The sequence below is a fragment of the Zonotrichia leucophrys genome, chromosome 25 (assembly GCF_028769735.1).
Source record: "Zonotrichia leucophrys gambelii isolate GWCS_2022_RI chromosome 25, RI_Zleu_2.0, whole genome shotgun sequence".
In the NCBI taxonomy this organism is placed as follows: Eukaryota; Metazoa; Chordata; class Aves; order Passeriformes; family Passerellidae; genus Zonotrichia; species Zonotrichia leucophrys.
Window position 1 is genome coordinate 1,176,107 of NC_088194.1, and position 17,388 is coordinate 1,193,494.

The 17,388-nt window shown below is 52.9% G+C and overlaps 1 protein-coding gene across 5 annotated transcripts in view; it reads right to left on the reverse strand.

Moving 5' to 3' along the window:
* The window catches only part of MEF2D (myocyte enhancer factor 2D), a 100,275-nt gene that overhangs the window by 73,401 nt on the left and 9,486 nt on the right, over positions 1 to 17,388 (reverse strand). The gene's annotated exons all lie outside the window — the stretch shown is intronic.

The window sequence follows — 17,388 nt, forward strand, 5'->3', positions numbered from 1 at the left end:
GAATTAACATTAACGAGGGATGTGGCCCAGGCAGACAGCGTGGCCAGCAGGGAATTGCTCAAAGCTGAGGTGAACTTTGTGTTTTCTGGGAAGATTCTCATGCACATCCCACAAGAAAAAGCAGTGACCAGCTTACTCAGACACTGTCCCAGGGAATGCATGCAGCACATGTGGAGAATCTGCCGTGGCCCAGAAGGAAACTCAGCTCCTAAACTCATCCCACTCACACTGGGAGATGGGAGGAGACCCATGGGGCAAAGCCCAGAGGCTTCAGCTGGCCTCGTGCTGGTCACCTACTGGTGATCACAACCATCTGAGACTTGTGCAGAGCCCATCACCAGCACAGCACACTCCCATGAAGGGAACGGTGTCACAGACATCTTTTATGAAAAATCCTTTCCTTAGGATTTTTCCTCCTGAGAAGCTGTGAGACCTCAGGAACAAAATGTAAACAATGGTTATCTGCCGCTGTGGAATGCAACAGGTGGGTCTGTGATTGGTCTCATGTCGATGTTTCTAATTAATGGCCAATCACAGCCAGCTGGCTCAGACAGAGAGCCTGAGACAGAGCCTTTGTTATCATTCTTTGCTATTCTATTCTTAGCTAGCCTTCTGAGGAAATCCTTTCTTCTATTCTTTTAGTATAGTTTTAATATAATATATATCATAAAATAATAAATCAGCCTTCTGAAACATGGAGTCAGACCCTCGTCTCTTCCCTCATCCTCAGACCCCCGTGAACACGGTCACAGAACGGTGCTAAACAAAAGGGAAACTGAGGCACAGAGCTCCCGAGCTGCAGCCTCACCCCAGCACCTGCACCAGAGCGAGGAATTGCGCTCAGCTTTCCGGCGTCCTCATCCTCCGCTCCAACCACAAACCAGCCTTCCTCCCCCGGCCTCCTCCCCTCCCACAGCCAGCTCATTTCCTGCCATTACAAAATTCCCCCTGAACAAAGCTGGAGCCAGGAGCGGGGCTGCCCCTTCCTCCCGCCGCAGGAGCCAAGCGCAGGGGGCACCCCCGAGGTGCGAGCGGCTCTCCAGCCCCAAACCTCCCAGAACTCGGGCTGGAGTCCTGCAAATGTCCAGGCACAGGGATCCCCTCATCAGGACAGGCAGACGAGTCTGTCCTCCACAACGGGGAGCAGCAGGGACAAGGATGGGGGGCTCTTTGTCCCATTAAGCCCAGACCAAGCTGTCAGCCCCTCACGACCATTCCTTCATTCCCCTGAATAAAACAGTGTCCTACAGAATGACTGACCACTTGGGGACAAGGACAGCCACAGAACAAGGGCCACTGTGCCATGCTGCCAGCCAGGATGAGGGAAGTGCTGTTTAAGGCAAAGGGTCTCTCAGAGGGTTCCTAAACCTCCTCTCAGTGTCTGACCAGCTCCCACTGGTCTCAGCATGCAGAGCCCTGCAGGGCTGGTGGCAGAGCCACATGGGGATTAGGGACCACAGGTTCCTAAACCTCCTCTTGGTGTCCCAGCAGTTCTCTCTGGTCTCAGCATGCAGAGCCATGAGGGGACCAGGGACCACAGGCTCCTAAACCTCCTCTCAGTGTCTGACCAGCTCCCACTGGTCTCAGCATGCAGAGCCCTGCAGGGCTGGTGGCAGAGCCACATGGGGATTAGGGACCACAGGCTCCTAAACCTCTACCTGGTGTCCCAGGAGCTCCAGGAGCTCCCACTGGTCTCAGCATGCAGAACCTTCCAGGACTGGTGGCAGAGCCACATGGGGACTGGGGACCACAGGCTCCTGAACCTCCTCTTGGTGTCCCAGCAGCTCCCACTGCTCTCAGCACTGCAGAGCCACACAGGCTGGTGGCAGAGCCACGTGGGGACTGGGGACCACAGGCTCCTAAACCTCTACTTGGTGTCTGACCAGCTCCCACTGGTCTCAGCACTGCAGAGCCACGAGGGGACCAGGGACCACAGGTTCCTAAACCACCTCTCAGTGTCTGACCAGCTCCCACTGGTCTCAGCATGCAGAGCCATGTCAGGATCAGGGACCACAGGCTCCTGAACCTCCTCTCAGTGTCTGACCAGCTCTCTTTGGTCTCAGCACTGCAGATCCATGCAGGGCTGGTGGCAGAGCCATGTGGGGATTGGGGGCCACAGGCTCCTGAACCTCCTCTCAGTGTCTGACCAGCTGTCTTTGGTCTCAGCATGCAGAGCCCTCCAGGGCTGGTGGCAGAGCCACGTGGGGACCGGGGACCACAGGCCAGGCTGAGAGGAGGATGTGGCCAAGGCTGGCTCTGCTTTGGGAGCACTGGGGTGAGCTCCACAGCCCACCAGGATGCAGTGGGGGCCGTGTGGCCAGGCCAGACCTCAGATGTCTGCACAGAGCTGTTTTCCCTCAGTGGGAGATGCTGCTGGACACACCAGGAATGTCCAGGATGCCCGTGGCGCCACAGGACAGCCAGCACAGCCACACTGTCACCACTCACAGACTCTGGCACTGACAGAGCTGCCCATGGCTGGTGGTGGGCAGCAGCCACATCTGGCTCCCAGAGCCCACCAGGCCATCAGGACAATGACTTTGGACAACAGCTGACCCCACCCAGCCCTTGGCCGTGCCACAGTGCCCAGACGGTGACAAACAACAGCAGTGCCTTTGCTGACCCAATCTGAGCTGCCCTTGTAGGGCCAAGGTGGGGAACTCCAGGGGGAGCAGGATTGGGTTTGGGGTGTTCAGCCTGCAGATAATCCTGACATTGCAGGGTTGAACAAACAGGGATGAACAGCACACATGGGGTGACAGTCCTAGACCCTGACCCTCTTCAGCCCAGCACCTCCAAGGCCACTTCACACCCTGCCCAAGCAGCAGAATCCACTGCTCTTTGGACCTTTGGTGGGACTTCCAGCACCAGCAAACCCCAGTGGAGCCCCAAGTCCCTCTGACATTGCAGGGTTGAATGAACAGGGATGAACAGCACACATGGGGTGACAGTCCTGAGACCTGACCCCCTCCAGCCTCACAGCTTTAGAGCTGCTTCACCCCCTGCCCAAGCTGCAGGATCTGCTGCTCTTTGGACCTGGTGGGACTTCCAGCACCAGCAAACCCCAGTGAACCCCCAAGCCCCCATTTTGCAACGTTCTGAGCTGGCACAAAGGAGCAAAGCCCCCACTCAGTGGCACTGCCAGCTGCCTTGTCTGCCCATGCTCGTCCTTTGCCCCTCCAAGAGAGGATCCTGGCACTGCTCCCAGAACCTCTGGAGCATTTCAAAAGTGACCATTCGACCTGCACAGGCCCTGCTGAGGGGCTGGGGCTGGGTCAGGCCACTGGCCAGGGCTCACCCCACCACACACGTGCTTTCCAAACCTTCTCTTTACAAACAGAAAAATGCTGTCCAGGGAAGGGGGAAAGTACTGTGTTTTCAAAATGTTGTTATTTTATAAGCTGAGGGGAAAAAACCACATAGGGGGGGATGGAGGTGGCAAAGGCAAGAGAATTCCTGTTTCTGAGTGAAAAAAGAAGGGGAGAGAAAGGGTAAAGACAAGACAATCTTTATGCCCAGCTTTGGGGCAGAAACGCTGAGGTGCTAACACTGCTCCCATTTGAAAACCAAAGCTTTGGTTTCACCAAGTAACAAACCAAAATTCCTGAGGGCAGGAGAACCAGGGGAACCTCCTGGGATCCCCACTGGTAACTGATACAGCCTGCCATCGAAGGCAGCAGAGAGCTGCTCCAACCTGCCCATAAAGATCCTGGAGGATTCCCATATACACAGCCCTCTCAAAATACACATATTCCTATATATGTAACCCAGCAAATATATATATAAATTTCTATTATTTCTATATTTGCGTATATGTATATTTGTATATTATTTGTATTATTTGTATATATTTGTATATTTTGTATTATTTGTATTATTTGTATATATATAAATTTGTATTTGGGGGTTTATCTATACATGTGGGAAAATATATATATATATATATATACACACATATATATATATTTCCACAAGTACAGATAAACCCCCAAATACAAATTTATTTCCATGTATATAAAACCCAAATACATACAAACTCTGCCTACATCACACATACATATAATAACATAAAATACCCCCAAATAAATAACCATGGCCACTGCCATGGGGACTCCAAGCACACATCTGGAAAGTACAGGGGAGATGGACGGCTGACCCCACCCAAACACATATATATATTCCCACATATATAACTCCAAAAAATATCTATATTCCCATATACATAGCCCTCTCAAAATACACATATTCCTATATATGTAACCCACCAAATATATATATATTTATTTATTTATTTATTTGTATATTATTTGTATTTTTTGTATTTTTTGTATATTTTGTATTATTTGTATATATATAAATTTGTATTTGGGGATTTATCTATACATGTGGGAATATACATATATACATATATACATATATACATATATATACACATATATATATATATAATTTATATATATTCCCACATATATAACTCCAAAAAAATCTATATTCCCATATACAAAGCCCTCTCAAAATACACATATTCCCATATATGTAACCCACCAAATATTTTATTTATTTATTTATTTATTTATTTATTTATTTATTTATTTGTTTATTTGTATATTATTTGTAAATTTTTTATATTTTGTATTTGGGGGTTTATCTATACATGTGGGAATATTTTTATTTATATATATAAATATAAAAATATATATATATATATATTCTCACATATATAACTCCAAAAAATATATATATTCCCATACCGATAGCCCTCTCAAAATACACATATTCCCATATATGTAACCCACCAAATACATATATATATATATTCTCACATGTATAGATAAACCCCCCAAATACAAATTTATTCCCACGTATATAAACCCCAAATACAAACAACCCCTGCCTACATCACACATACACAAAATACCCCCAAATAAACAACCATGGGGACTCCAAGCACACATCTGGAAAGCCCAGGGGGGATGGATGGGCAGGAGAAGCAGCTCTGGGGCTGGAGGGGCCAAGAGGGAGGCGCAGATTTGGAGGGGAAGAGCCGTGACCGCAATCTCTCCTTCCCCTTTTTTCACGTTTCCTCTAGCAACGGGCTCGGGGCTGCAAACATTTGGATGCCAAACCCGAACTTCCCCACCTCGGGCTGCCAACCCAGCCCTCTGCTCCTCTGCCAGGTGCTCATGGACTCCCACCTCAAACTAGGGAGACCCCAGACCCCATTTCCCAGAGCTGGGCCATGTCGGTCTCAGGGAGTCCCAACAACAGCAAGGAGCAGACAAAATGAAGAAAAAAAAAAGAAAGAAAAAGAAGTAAGAAAGAAAAAGAAAAAAGAAGAAAAAGGACTTTCTCCATTTTTCTCCATTTCCCCAGTCCATGAAACTAAAGCATCTCAGCCCCTCAGCCTTCAGTTTGTACCAGCCAATATCTCCAAGGTTTAATTAGACCTGTTGAGCATTTCCCAGTTGGGTTTCCTCTGGCTTGACACCAAGAGGTGCGAAGGAACAAACTGGGAGAGATGTCACTCCAAGCAGGAGCATCAGGCAGGACAGGCTGGCAGTGAAACACAGTGAGGAGCCCCAGCTCCCATCCATCCAGTGGTGCCCGAATCCCAGGGGCTGTGGAAAGAGGGACAGGAGGAGGAAATCCATCTCCAGTGGCACAGAGGTGCCCAGCAGGACAGGGCAGAGGTGAGCAGTGCCCAGGAATGATGGCATGAGCCAGCTGTGCCAGGGGCACATGCAGAGTGGGACCACCGGCACTGAGCTCCTCCAAACCCCACAGAGGGATGGCATGAAAGCACCCAGATCCAGACAGGGTAGGAATTGTTGGGGTTCAGACCCTGCTCCTCCAAACCCCCAACGAATTGTGGGGTTCACCCCTGCTCCTCCCAAAACCCCACAGAGGGATGCATGAAGCACCCCAGATCAAGGCAAGGTAGGAATTGTTGGGGTTCACCCCCTGCTCCTGCAAACCTCACAGAGAGATCCCATGAAGGCACCCAGATCAAAGCAGGTAGGAATTGTTGGGGTTCAGCCCTGCTCCTCCAATACCCCCAGATCAAGGCAGGAATTGTCAGGGTCTCACCTCTGCTCCTGCAAACTAATGGAGGATCCAATGAAGGCACCCCAGATTAGGCAGAGGAATTGGGGCTCACCCCTGCTCCTGCAAACCTCACAGAGAGATCCCATGAAGGCACCCCAGATCAAGGCAGGGTAGGAATTGTTGGGGTTCACCCCTGCTCCTCCAAACCCCACAGAGGGATTCCATGAAGGCACCCAGATCAAGGCAGGGTAGGAATTGTTGGGGCTCATCCCCTGCTCCTCCTGGTCACCCTGCAGCCCTGGCTTGGGGCAGGGGGGCTGGAGCTGCTCTCCAGGTTCCAGGCAAGGTCCCAGCAGCACAGCTGTCACTGCAAGTGTTGCAACAGCGGCTGCTGGCCCTGCAAGGACCACGGGGACATGAGGGGGCGTCGAGGGAGGGGGTGGTGGCACAAGTGCAACCGTTGGAGCCACCGAGTTTCGCTCTGGCTGGCTGAGTTCCCCTTGGGCAGCAGAGATGCAGAAGTGAAACCTGCAGCTGTGTGGCCGTGGGGGCGGCCGGAGGTGCGGCAGGGCTGGGGACCCGGAGCAGGGCCACGCACCAGCACACAGTGACCAAAGGCTGCTGGGGGACCTGGGCAGGCTGGAGAGCACCGGCACACTGGGGTTTGCTCTGCCTCACAGCACCCATCTTGGTTCTGTCCTCGCTGCACAGCTGGGCCACATCTGGTGGGAGCAGGAATGCCCTGGGTGGGCAGGTACCCACAGCTGGGCTCCAGGAGCCTGTCCAGGGGCTGGCACTGCTGCAGGACAGGGCAATCCCAGCCCATTGGGCAGCATGGAGTGATCTCAGCACCAGCAGCACCTCCTAATGCAGGGAAACTGAGGCACAGAGAGGGGACGTGAACCACAGAGCATCTCCCAAACCCCAATTTCCTCCCCCTGAGCAACCCACTCACCTCCTCATCCCAACCTCCTGGCACAGCAGCACAAGGAAGACCCCAAAACTGACCCCAGAACCCCCAGCACCCATCTTGCTCCTGCCCTCACTACACAGCTGGGCCACATCTGGTGGGAGCAGGAATGCCCTGGGTGTGCAGGTACCCACAGCTGGGCTCCAGGAGCCTGTCCAGGGGCTGGCACTGCTGCAGGACAGGGCAATCCCAGCCCATTGGGCAGCATGGAGTGGTCCCAGCACCAGCAGCACCTCCTAATGCAGGGAAACTGAGGCACAGAGAGGGTGCGTGAACCACAGGGCTGAACACACAACTATCTCCCAAACCCAAATTTCCTCCCCCTGAGCAATCCATTCACCTCCTCATCCCAACCTCCTGGCACAGCAGCACAAGGAAACCCCAAAACTGACCCCAGAACCCCCAAGGACATCATGGGGGTCCCTATAAGAGCACAGGGCCACCAAGATGTGGGTGCCAGTGCTTGCCCTCACCCCGGTGACAGTGACAATACTTCAGGCCACATTGCCACCTGCTGGCACCAGCCCTGGGGGCTGAGAGCGCTGGCACCTTCCTTGATGGGGACAGCAAGTGGCTCTGTGCTGGGTATCAGGTCTGGGATCATGTCCAGTGAGGAGAAACCACTCCTCACTTTCCTGAACTCATCCAGCTTCATGGCAGCCTGGGCATGCCATGCAATCCAAACCCACCCCAGAGGGGCTGAGGGGGCTGTGGGGGCTCACAGCACCCACACTGTCCTGAGCACCAGTGAAAGTGCTGCCCCAGGGCTGCAGGAGACTTCATAGCAGCAGGAAGAGCTGCTCCAGACCTGCATTTCCAGCTCCTGCTGCCATTTCCAAGGTAGAGATAAAGCAGAGATGGCACCATCAACTGTTTTGCCACCCAGACTCGCTGCAAACCTCTCCTGTGTGCTGCTGCCTCTCCCCAGAGGCCACAGATCCAATTCCCACCTCTCCCTCCTGTCCCATGGGGGGACAGATCCTCTGCAGCCATCCATGCACCCAGACATTCATGCCTCTCATCCCCACAAACCCCACCTGAGGCTTGGGGGAGTGCAAATGCCACCTGCACACACCAAAACCTCATCCCTGACACTCCTTGGGCACTGACTAACACAGCCCCACATGGGTTACACCTCTCACCTCCCACTTTGGGAAGGATCCTGCGTGGGACAGGTCACCAAGGACCCCACAGGAGCTGCCCCAGGCAGACACAGCACTGGGAACTGGCTCTGGGTGTCTCCACCCTCGCTGGTGTCCAGCCCCAGCTCTGGCTCTGTCACCCAGGTCCAAACTCCAAGGCCACGGGGTGAGGTGTGGCCAGGCCAGCTGGGGGAGACAATCACCACCACGGCCTTGCTGTGCCATCACCTGAGCCAGGAACCACCAACCATGGGGAAATCCTTCATTGCCACAGCCTGGGCAGGTGCTCAGGGCACCACCTGAGGTCACTCAGCCTGGCCTCTCCCCGTGGAAACCAAACAAATGTGATCAAACTTCCAGCCCAACCTCCCTGCTCTGACAGGCGACAGCAGCTCCTAAAACACCTCTGAGCTGCAATATCTGACATGCTGGGCTGGCAGATGAGCCCCCAAAATCCCTTCCAACAGCACTGCAAAGGCAGAAGGAGGAGGTGGAGAAAAACCTCCAGCTGCCCCTTGCTGCTGTCCCCCATTCCAGCCTTTGTAACCTGTTTGTAAGGGCAGCTTGAGGAGGAGAGGGAGGAGAAAGAGAAGAGGGAGGAGAAGGAGGAGAGGGAGGCTGCTCTCAAACACCAGCACTGGGAGGCTCACACTTCATTGTGGGCTTTGCTGTGATTCCTCTGGTGTGTCCAGAGTGGAGCCCTTGCTGCTGTCCCTCATCCTGACCCAGCCCTGCTGGAAGCTGAGAGCTTTTTGTAACCTGTTTGTAAGGGCAACTTGAGGAGGAGAGGGAGGAGAGGGAGGCTGCTGTCAAACACCAGCACTGGGAGGCTCACACTTCATTCTGGGCTTTGCTGTGACCCCTTGGTGTGTCCAGAGTGGGGCCAGCCATGATTTATCCTGTTTTCTTCTTCAACAGCCCCTCCTGCACCCTGCCAGCAGTGCCAGCCATGGGCAGCACCAGAGCAGCTGGAAAATCACCTGGCACTGACATGAGCTGAGCCAGAGCCAGGGCAGCTCGGCCTTGGGGAGCACAAAGTGTGCAAACCCTGACCCCTCACACACACTCAGAGCCTCGTGGTCGAGCACAGATCTTTGCTGCATCCAGAAAAGCAGGTGGCACATCCTGCTGGAGCAAGGCTGCCTCCGAAAACCCAGCAGGGCAAAACCTGAGCCAGAGACAAAATCATCCTCGGGGTTACAAACCGCCCGGTTCAACCCTCAGCTCCCTTCACATCCTTGGCAAATCTCTACTCCCCAAACTTCAGACCCACTATTTAACAAAAAAAATTTAAAAATCACACAAAAAAACCCCCAAAAACAACCAAAAAAAAAAGATTGAAATATTTCTCCCCAGCGAGGTGCAGAGAAACACACATTCGGTGCCGTCGTCAGCAACTCCTACACCGCCCCCCACGTTCACCACTGCAAGGGGGGAGCAGGAGGGGGTTCACAGGCACCTACACTGAAAAAAATGAGATTTCTGCCTAATTTGGTTAATCAGCCAAGCGAGCAGCATGGATCCATAGGAGACTGTCCTGTGTTCCCTTCATGGGGCAACAAAATCTCTGTGGCCAGTGCAAGCATCACCTCCCTCTGACAGAACCATGATCCTTGGAAAATTCCAAATTCCAAATGCTGCTCCCAGTTTGAGCATACTGGTAACTGAAAATGCAAAAAAAAAATCAAAAAATAAAAAAAAGGGGTTTATTAAATCTTGGAATCACCAGAAAAACTCATAGTGCTGTCAAAGGGGACCAAAACCCTTCAGCGGTTAAAGGAAAATCCAGAGGGAAGGGAAGGGAAGGGAAGGGAAGGGAAGGGAAGGGAAGGGAAGGGAAGGGAAGGGAAGGGAAGGGAAGGGAAGGGAAGGGAAGGGAAGGGAAGGGAAGGGAAGGAAGGAAGGGAAGGGAAGGGAAGGGAAGGGAAGGGAAGGGAAGGGAAGGGAAGGGAAGGGAAGGGAAGGGAAGGGAAGGGAAGGGAAGGGAAGGGAAGGGAAGGGAAGGGAAGGGAAGGGAAGGGAAGGGAAGGGAAGGGGAAGGGAAGCTCACTGGCCCAGAAGCCAATTACAACAAATGGAAAGTGTTTTGCTTTTTAATCTCCTGGTTTTTTTAGCTAATCTCTCCTTTGGAAAGGGACGATTGGCTCAGCAGCAGGATGCTGCCAGGGGGATACAGCACGTGTGGAGTCCCAGCTGCAATGGAAACTCAAGCCCTTGCTCTCCAATCCTGTCCTTTTGGGGTGGATTTATCCTGGTTTTGTCTCAGAACAAATGTACAGGGGCAGAGAAACAACAGCAAAACTTAGGGAAACTTCTGACCAGGGGATTTTGCTGTGTTACTGTCTCTCTTTTCTGAAGAGGGGAGTTTTCTCTTTTCAAAATACTCTTTTCACTTTGAGTTTTTCACCAGTTTGCACAGGAGGATTTGGAGGTGGGAAAACCCTCCCCAGCTGCTGCAGACCCTTCTGCTTCTGTGGGCTTTGCCCTCCTTGGAAGAAAACCCAAATCCTGCTCCTCACCTGCCCAGAGATTGGGTAATCACAGAATTACAGAATCCTTTTTGTTGGAAAAGACCTTTAAGGTCAAGAAGATGATCCTTTTCCTGCTGCAAAGGAAGTTCCATTCTGGGGAAGTCCATAAAAACGAGAAGTTTTAGAACTGAAAAGGACCACACACACCCAAAAATGAGTTTGTTTCCTTCTCCTGTCCTGGGCAAGACCTCAACAGGATCCTACAGAAGGGGAAAACCAGGCCAGGAGAAGACAGGACCCTCCTCATCCACCACCACTGGACAGCACACAGAGCTGGGAACCAGCTGGAACCTCTTCACCCACCCAGACTCTCCCAAGCACGTGGAGAGCCAGAGGAGGGAGGAGGCCCTTGGATGCCATCCCCAGAGCCCATAAATTACAGCAGGGAACAGAATTGCATTTGCCCTATTTCTTATCTGCTTGGAAATTGCGCTGCTTTCCCAGCTGCAAAGGCAGCTCTGTTCCCAAGAATTTCAGCAAAGCCATGACCTCTTTCCAGGATCGTACAGTATATGGTGGCGGGGAGCCAGGGCTAATTATAGGCACAGGAAAAGGGGAGAGAGGCATTTGGGAAAGCTCTACCTTCCCAGCCACAGGGAGGGAGTGGGGCAGCACAGCCACAGCCAAGCCCCTGACAGGAGCACCCCAAAGGGCTGCAAAAACCAGGCAAGGAGAGAAAATCCCAGGATTTCACTATCCTCATTTTCTGGAAAGGTGAGGAAAGATGGAAAGATGATGGGAAGATGAAAGCCAGCATAAACTTCATCTCACAATATTTCACAATTCCAGGGTGCTCTGGTGGAGAGGGGAAGCCCCTCGGGGGGAGCAGGACAGGTACAGCACCACCCCAGCCCCAGCCAGAATCACTCTGTCAGTCCCACACCCAGAATCTGAGCAGCAGAATCCCTGCAGACCCCATCCCAAGAAGGTGAATGATGCCACAAGCCCCTCACTGTGCCCCTGTGCCCCAGCACGACCTGCAGAGATATTTAATTCCAATACAGAGATTCTGCCCAATCTGGAGGCAAATAAACCTGCATTAATTTTCACCCCAGCCAAGGCTCTCAGGCAAAGCCATAAGCTGAGTTCATTGTCACTCACTGAGCAATGTCACAGGAGCCACCTCCCTGCCTGGACCCAGTGCAGAAGTGGACAAGGACGTGGTGACACGTGTGCCCACGAGACCTTCCAGCAGGGAGGAGGCCAGGCAGCAAAGTACACAACAGGCAGCAACTCTTTTAACCACCAGGCTTCTCTTCAGAGCCACGTTTCTGCACGAAACAAAACCTGGCCAAGGTAAAAATCCCACCCAACGTTTTTCTTTGAGGAAGGAAAAAGAAAAGGCAGGAACCTTCTCGCTCGCCGCAATGGTTTTCATTTTCCACCAAATGAACTCGAGCCGAGCCTCTGGCTGCCGGCAGATCCCCTCCTGCCTGCTCACTGCCTGTGTGCTTGTGGGAATGTGTGGGTGTGTGGGTTTTGTTTTGCTTTCTGCACCGCTCTGCAGACCATCTCCTGCTCTGGGCCAGCGCAGCCTGCACGGCTCAGCCCAGCTCCATCACCCAGCAGGGTGGGCATCCCACTCTTCAGCTACACCCTCCTCCTCTCCTCCAAAGGCTTCCAGAAACATGGCCTGCAGGTATCCCAGCCCTCAGGGTGCTGCAGAGCTGTTGGCATTGCCAGTCACTCTGAGAAGGTGCCTGTGTGGAGGGGAGAGTGCAGAGTGCTGGCATGGCTGTGTCCCCTGGGACAGGGGACAGCAGCACCAAGCAGGGCACCAGCACAGCCTGCAGTGGGAGAGCAGCTTTTACTGAAGGAAGGAACCTGCCTGCCCATGCTGGTCCAACTGATGCCCTTTTCTAACGCTCCTGTGGCAGAGGGAAGGGGGATCAGTGCACACCCTGCTCCTGGTGAGACCCTTGGCATCACCTCCTGCCAGCTTCCAGGGTAACAACCCCAGCTAAAACCCTGCCCTTGATGCCCAGCTTTGGCACTGCAGGTGCTCCCAGAAACGACCTAAAGCAGCCTGCCAGTGGGAGAGCAGCTCTCACTGAAGGAAGGAACCTGCCTGCCCATGCTGGCTCCAACTGATGCCCTTTTCTAATGCTCCCATGGCAGTGCACACCCTGCTCCAGGTGAGACCCTTGGCATCACCTCCTGCCAGCTTCCAGGGTAACAACCCCAGCTAAAACCCTGCCCTTGGTGCTGCAGGTGCTCCCAGAAACAATCTAAAGACTGACAAACCAAACCCAGCACTTTCTATGTGACACCCCCCCACCCTCCCCACCAGCCCCAACACATCAAGGAATGGATGGGAAGGCAAACAGAAACAGAAACATCCCCACAGCTCACACCAAAAACCAGCACCCAGCACCCAGCCCAGCCCAGCAGCAGCACAGAGCACAGACACCCATCCCCACAGAGCTGAGCCCACCTGGCTGGTGCTGCTGGCACATCCTGGAGGAGGTTGGGCCAAGGCAGCCCCTTCCCTTCCTTTCCCTTCCCTTCCCACCCAGCTCGGCGGGCGCCGCCACGCACGGCTCAGCCCTAACGGGATAACAAGCTCACAATGAGATCCTAATGAAGGATTAGCGAAATACAGTTTAAAGAGATTAAGGCTGGGTGCAGCACTGAAACTTTTTTATTTATTTTTTTTCCCTCCTGACAGCCCAGCAGAGGTGAGACACAGATTAGAGCCAACATGGATGGAGCTGGCATTCGCCGCTGGCTCCGGCGACTCGGGATGGTTTTCGCATCGCGTTCGTGCAAAGAGGGGCCAGGGCTGTAAAAAGGATGGAGGAACACACAAAAAATGGCTCGTGGCGCCTGCAAGCCCTGCCCAAGGCGCTTCACAGCCAGCCAGAGGCTTCCTTCATGTCTCCCCTCCCACATCAGTCCCTTCCCATCTGCATCCCAGCTGCGGCCGATGCTCTCAGTGCCGTTCATAATGACTGTTGATGTTATCCGCCCAAGCCGGAGCCTTCCAAGGAGCCCCAGGGAAGCAGGTACTCAGCTCTCATTCAGGGAAAGTTATTAATAGTAATTTCTTGGCTCTACACAAACAGAGCAAGAAGTCAGCCCTGGCCTGGGAGAGCTTGGCGTGACTGCCAGCCCCACGTGCTCCGAAAGGTCAGGAGTCTGGTTCGCCCCCAAATCAAACGAGGATGTTTAAAATAGAAGGCAACACATCTGGGGTTGCTTTTTGGCTTGTTTTGACCACTCATATTTTTTTCTTCAACCACCAACACCACATATTTTCTCCTCCTGAGAAAGGGCAACGTGACTGTCGCCCCATCACGGGCACCCAGGAGTGGGAATTTGTTAAAGCAGCCCCAAGAGTGCAAAAATGCCCAGGGGGAAATGGGAGAGCAAGGCTGGTGCTGGGGGCAACTGCTCAAACCCACCCCTCATTTCAGCCACACGACAAGAGGGAGGTGGGGAGCTGAGAAACATCCCTGTTGAGAGACTACAAAACAAATCAAATGAAGATGTTTGGAGCAGATCCAGATGTTTATTAGTGACGCACATGGAGGTATAAATAATTATCCGGTAGGAATTTTGTTCACAGGCAGCTCTCCCTTATCTAATCAGATCTCAGTGCGACATGGCCCCGGCCTCCCCCTGCTTAAAAAGTCTTGAGAAAACCAGATGCAAAAGAAAAAAAAACCTCACTAGGGGCACCAATTTAATCCCATTAATCACTGGATACTGGGAGCAGAGCTGCCAGCACTCAGATCTCATCCAGGCACAGCTTAAGGGAGGATTTTTTCCTCCAGCAGGAGCACTGGCAGAGGGTCAGATCCTGCACGAGGGTGCAAAGCAGGGCCAGGAGCTGAACCCTCACACCCTGCCCCATGTCCAGCACCAGGCAGGGATAAAATGGCATCTGTGGGGACAGGAGCCACCGTGGCATTGGCTGGGCCCCTCCACAGCAGCGCACAAGGAGCTGCACAAACTCTCTCCTGTAAGAAACCAAAGTGCTTAAAATATAACTGGCCAACAAACCCCTCCCTTGTCCGGCTGCGTGGTACCGAGCGGCCTCCCCACGCCCGGACACTGCAATTACCTAAAAATAAATGGACCACAAACCTCAAGAGGCCAAATGGCTGAGGGGGATGAGGACAGCAGGGAACGTGCCCCAGCAGCACCGAGCTGGCTGGAGGGACCAGCAGCCATGAGCAGCTCTCAGGCACCACCACGAAGCCCAAGCCAAAGGGTTCACATGCAACCAAAAAACAGGTCGAGAAAAGGCTTTAATTGCTCAAAAAGCACCACCTGAGCTGATTTTTCCTGGCCCTTAGCATCACTTAGCCCATGGGAGGTGCTGGCCCACCACCCCCTACATCAGCAGCCCCTCACACTGCCAACCCCCCCAGCACTGGAAATGCCAGCATTTCCCATGGTTTTCCAAAAATTTCACCAGCCCAACCCACCAGAGGAGAGGCTGCAGAGGGTTTTGCAGTGGCCAGAGAGGAGCAGTGTTGGAAACTTACTGTAGGAAATTGGCCGCTCGGCTCCAGCTCCTTGTCCCTACTGGTGGGAAAGTCTATAAATCTCTAATAAAGAAAAAAAAAATCCCCTCCCATTTTATTCCTTCTCTCTCTCCCCCCTTCCAAAGGATTGCGAAACTGAGAGGGCAGCCAGGGCTTGGATTCGCAGCATTTCTGAGTTCCTACAGAGTCTGGGCTCCCTGCCACCAGCAACAGCGGCTCTGGGGGTGTGGAAAAAGGGAGGAAAAAAAAATAAAAAGAAGAAGAGGAGTAAAAAAATATATTTTAAAAAGTCCTGTTTATTTTGGGGGATGAGAGAGAAAGCTTGCAGTGCACAAAGCGGGGTGGAGGGGGAGCAGGGCTCTGGCACTCCTGCAGGCACCACAAAAAGGGTTTGGTTCAAACACCTCAATATTGGGTGGGAATCCTGAGCTTGCAGAGGATGCTCTTTCCCAGAGTGTACATGGGCAATAAGAAGGCTCATTTAGAGGGAGGCAGCACCCCCCAGAGCAGCTGGAGCCCCTTGAGGGCACCCATGGGTGCCAGTGGCAGCTCTGCCCTGCCCTGCCCTGACGCGGCCCCGGTGCTGTAAGGGGAATTACTGAAGACAGGCTGGAAGAAAAGCCTGCTCCAGCCATGACCCAGATTCCCCTCCAGCCTGATCCCTCACTGAAGTCATAATCCTTGGAGGGCTTCTGGTCTTTTTTTTTTTTTTTTTAAATACATCCCTGAGCGTTGCCATGGTGACGAGGGGGATGCTATAATTTCAGCATTATAGACTTCAGCGCGAGAACAGGAGGGAGAAGGTGGTGGAAATATGGATGAGTTGCACTGGTAATGCATTTTTAGGGAAAAAAAGAATTAAAAAAAAAAAAAGAAAAGAAGCAAGGCAGCACCTTGGCTTGGGCAGCAGAGGCTGGAGGAGCAGGCTGAAGGGATGCAGGGGATCATGGAATCATGGAAGGGTTTGGGTGGGAAAGGACCATAAAGGTGTTCTCATTCCAACCCCTGCCATGGTCAGGGACACCTTCCACTAGACCAGGTTGCTCCAAGCTTTGTCTAACCTGGCCATGGGGCAACCTAGACAACCTCTGCCAGGGCCTTACCACCCTCAGAGGGAGGAACTTCTTCACCATACCCCACCTAACCCTGCCTTCTGTCAGTGTGAAGCCATCCCCCCTTGTCCTGTCACTCCAGGCCCTGGTCCAAAGTCATCTCCAGCTCTCTTGGAGCCCTTTAGGCACTGGAAAGGACTCTAAGGTTTACCTGGAGCCTTCTCTTCCCTGGAATGGGGACCCGTTCTTGTGCCTCAGCCCCACTTTGGGGCATTGCTGGCACAGCAGCTTCCCTGGGCATGGGCACTCCAGACCCTGCAGAGCTTTGGGGGATGCAGCTGCCACCCTGCCAGGACACAGCAACAAGTCCTAAATCCCCCCAAAATCCCTTGTGGAACCCAATGTTCCCCTGAGCACAACCACCCTGTTTTGGGGTGGCCTTAGCCCAGCCTTCCACAGCTCAGCACGCAGCCAATGCCAAAACTTTGCAAAGAAGCAGCTCCAAAAGAGCTGCCCTCTCTTTTTACCTCTATTTCCTACCACCTTTCCTTTCCACATGCAGGTCCCCAAGGTATCCCATTGTGAGCAGCATGTGGGAGACCCTGTGCTCCTGCCCAGCTCTCTGCTGGAATAAAACCCAACACTGCCTGTGTTTTTGCAAGGATATGAGATAGCTCTGGGTGTTCTTAAGGTCACACCACCTTGGTTCAGCCCTAGAGCCCCTGGGCTGATGTCTGTGAGTTTTCAGGCTGCTAGGTGATCTGTGACCCTGCTAGGTGATCTGTGACTCTTCAGGAGGGATGAACCAGGAACCCACCACTGCCCATGAGATACCTCTGAGTGTTAAGGTGACACCACCTCGGTTCAGCCCTAGAGAGCCCCTGGGCTGATGTCTGTGAGTTTTCAGGCTGCTAGGTGATCTCTGACCCCATAGGAGGGAACAATCAGGAACCCAATGGCTTCAGCCCCCTCAGACCCCAGGGAGTTCAAGCTCTCCTGTGACACAGAAATAGCAAAACTGTATGAACAGAAGCCCAACCAGTTTTAGCCACGTTTCCACCCCACTGCCAGGCACTGAACCGGCACCTGCTGTGACGAAAAATTTCCGAAAGACGCACAAATAAAAATAAAACCATACACAAACAGCTCTGCCCA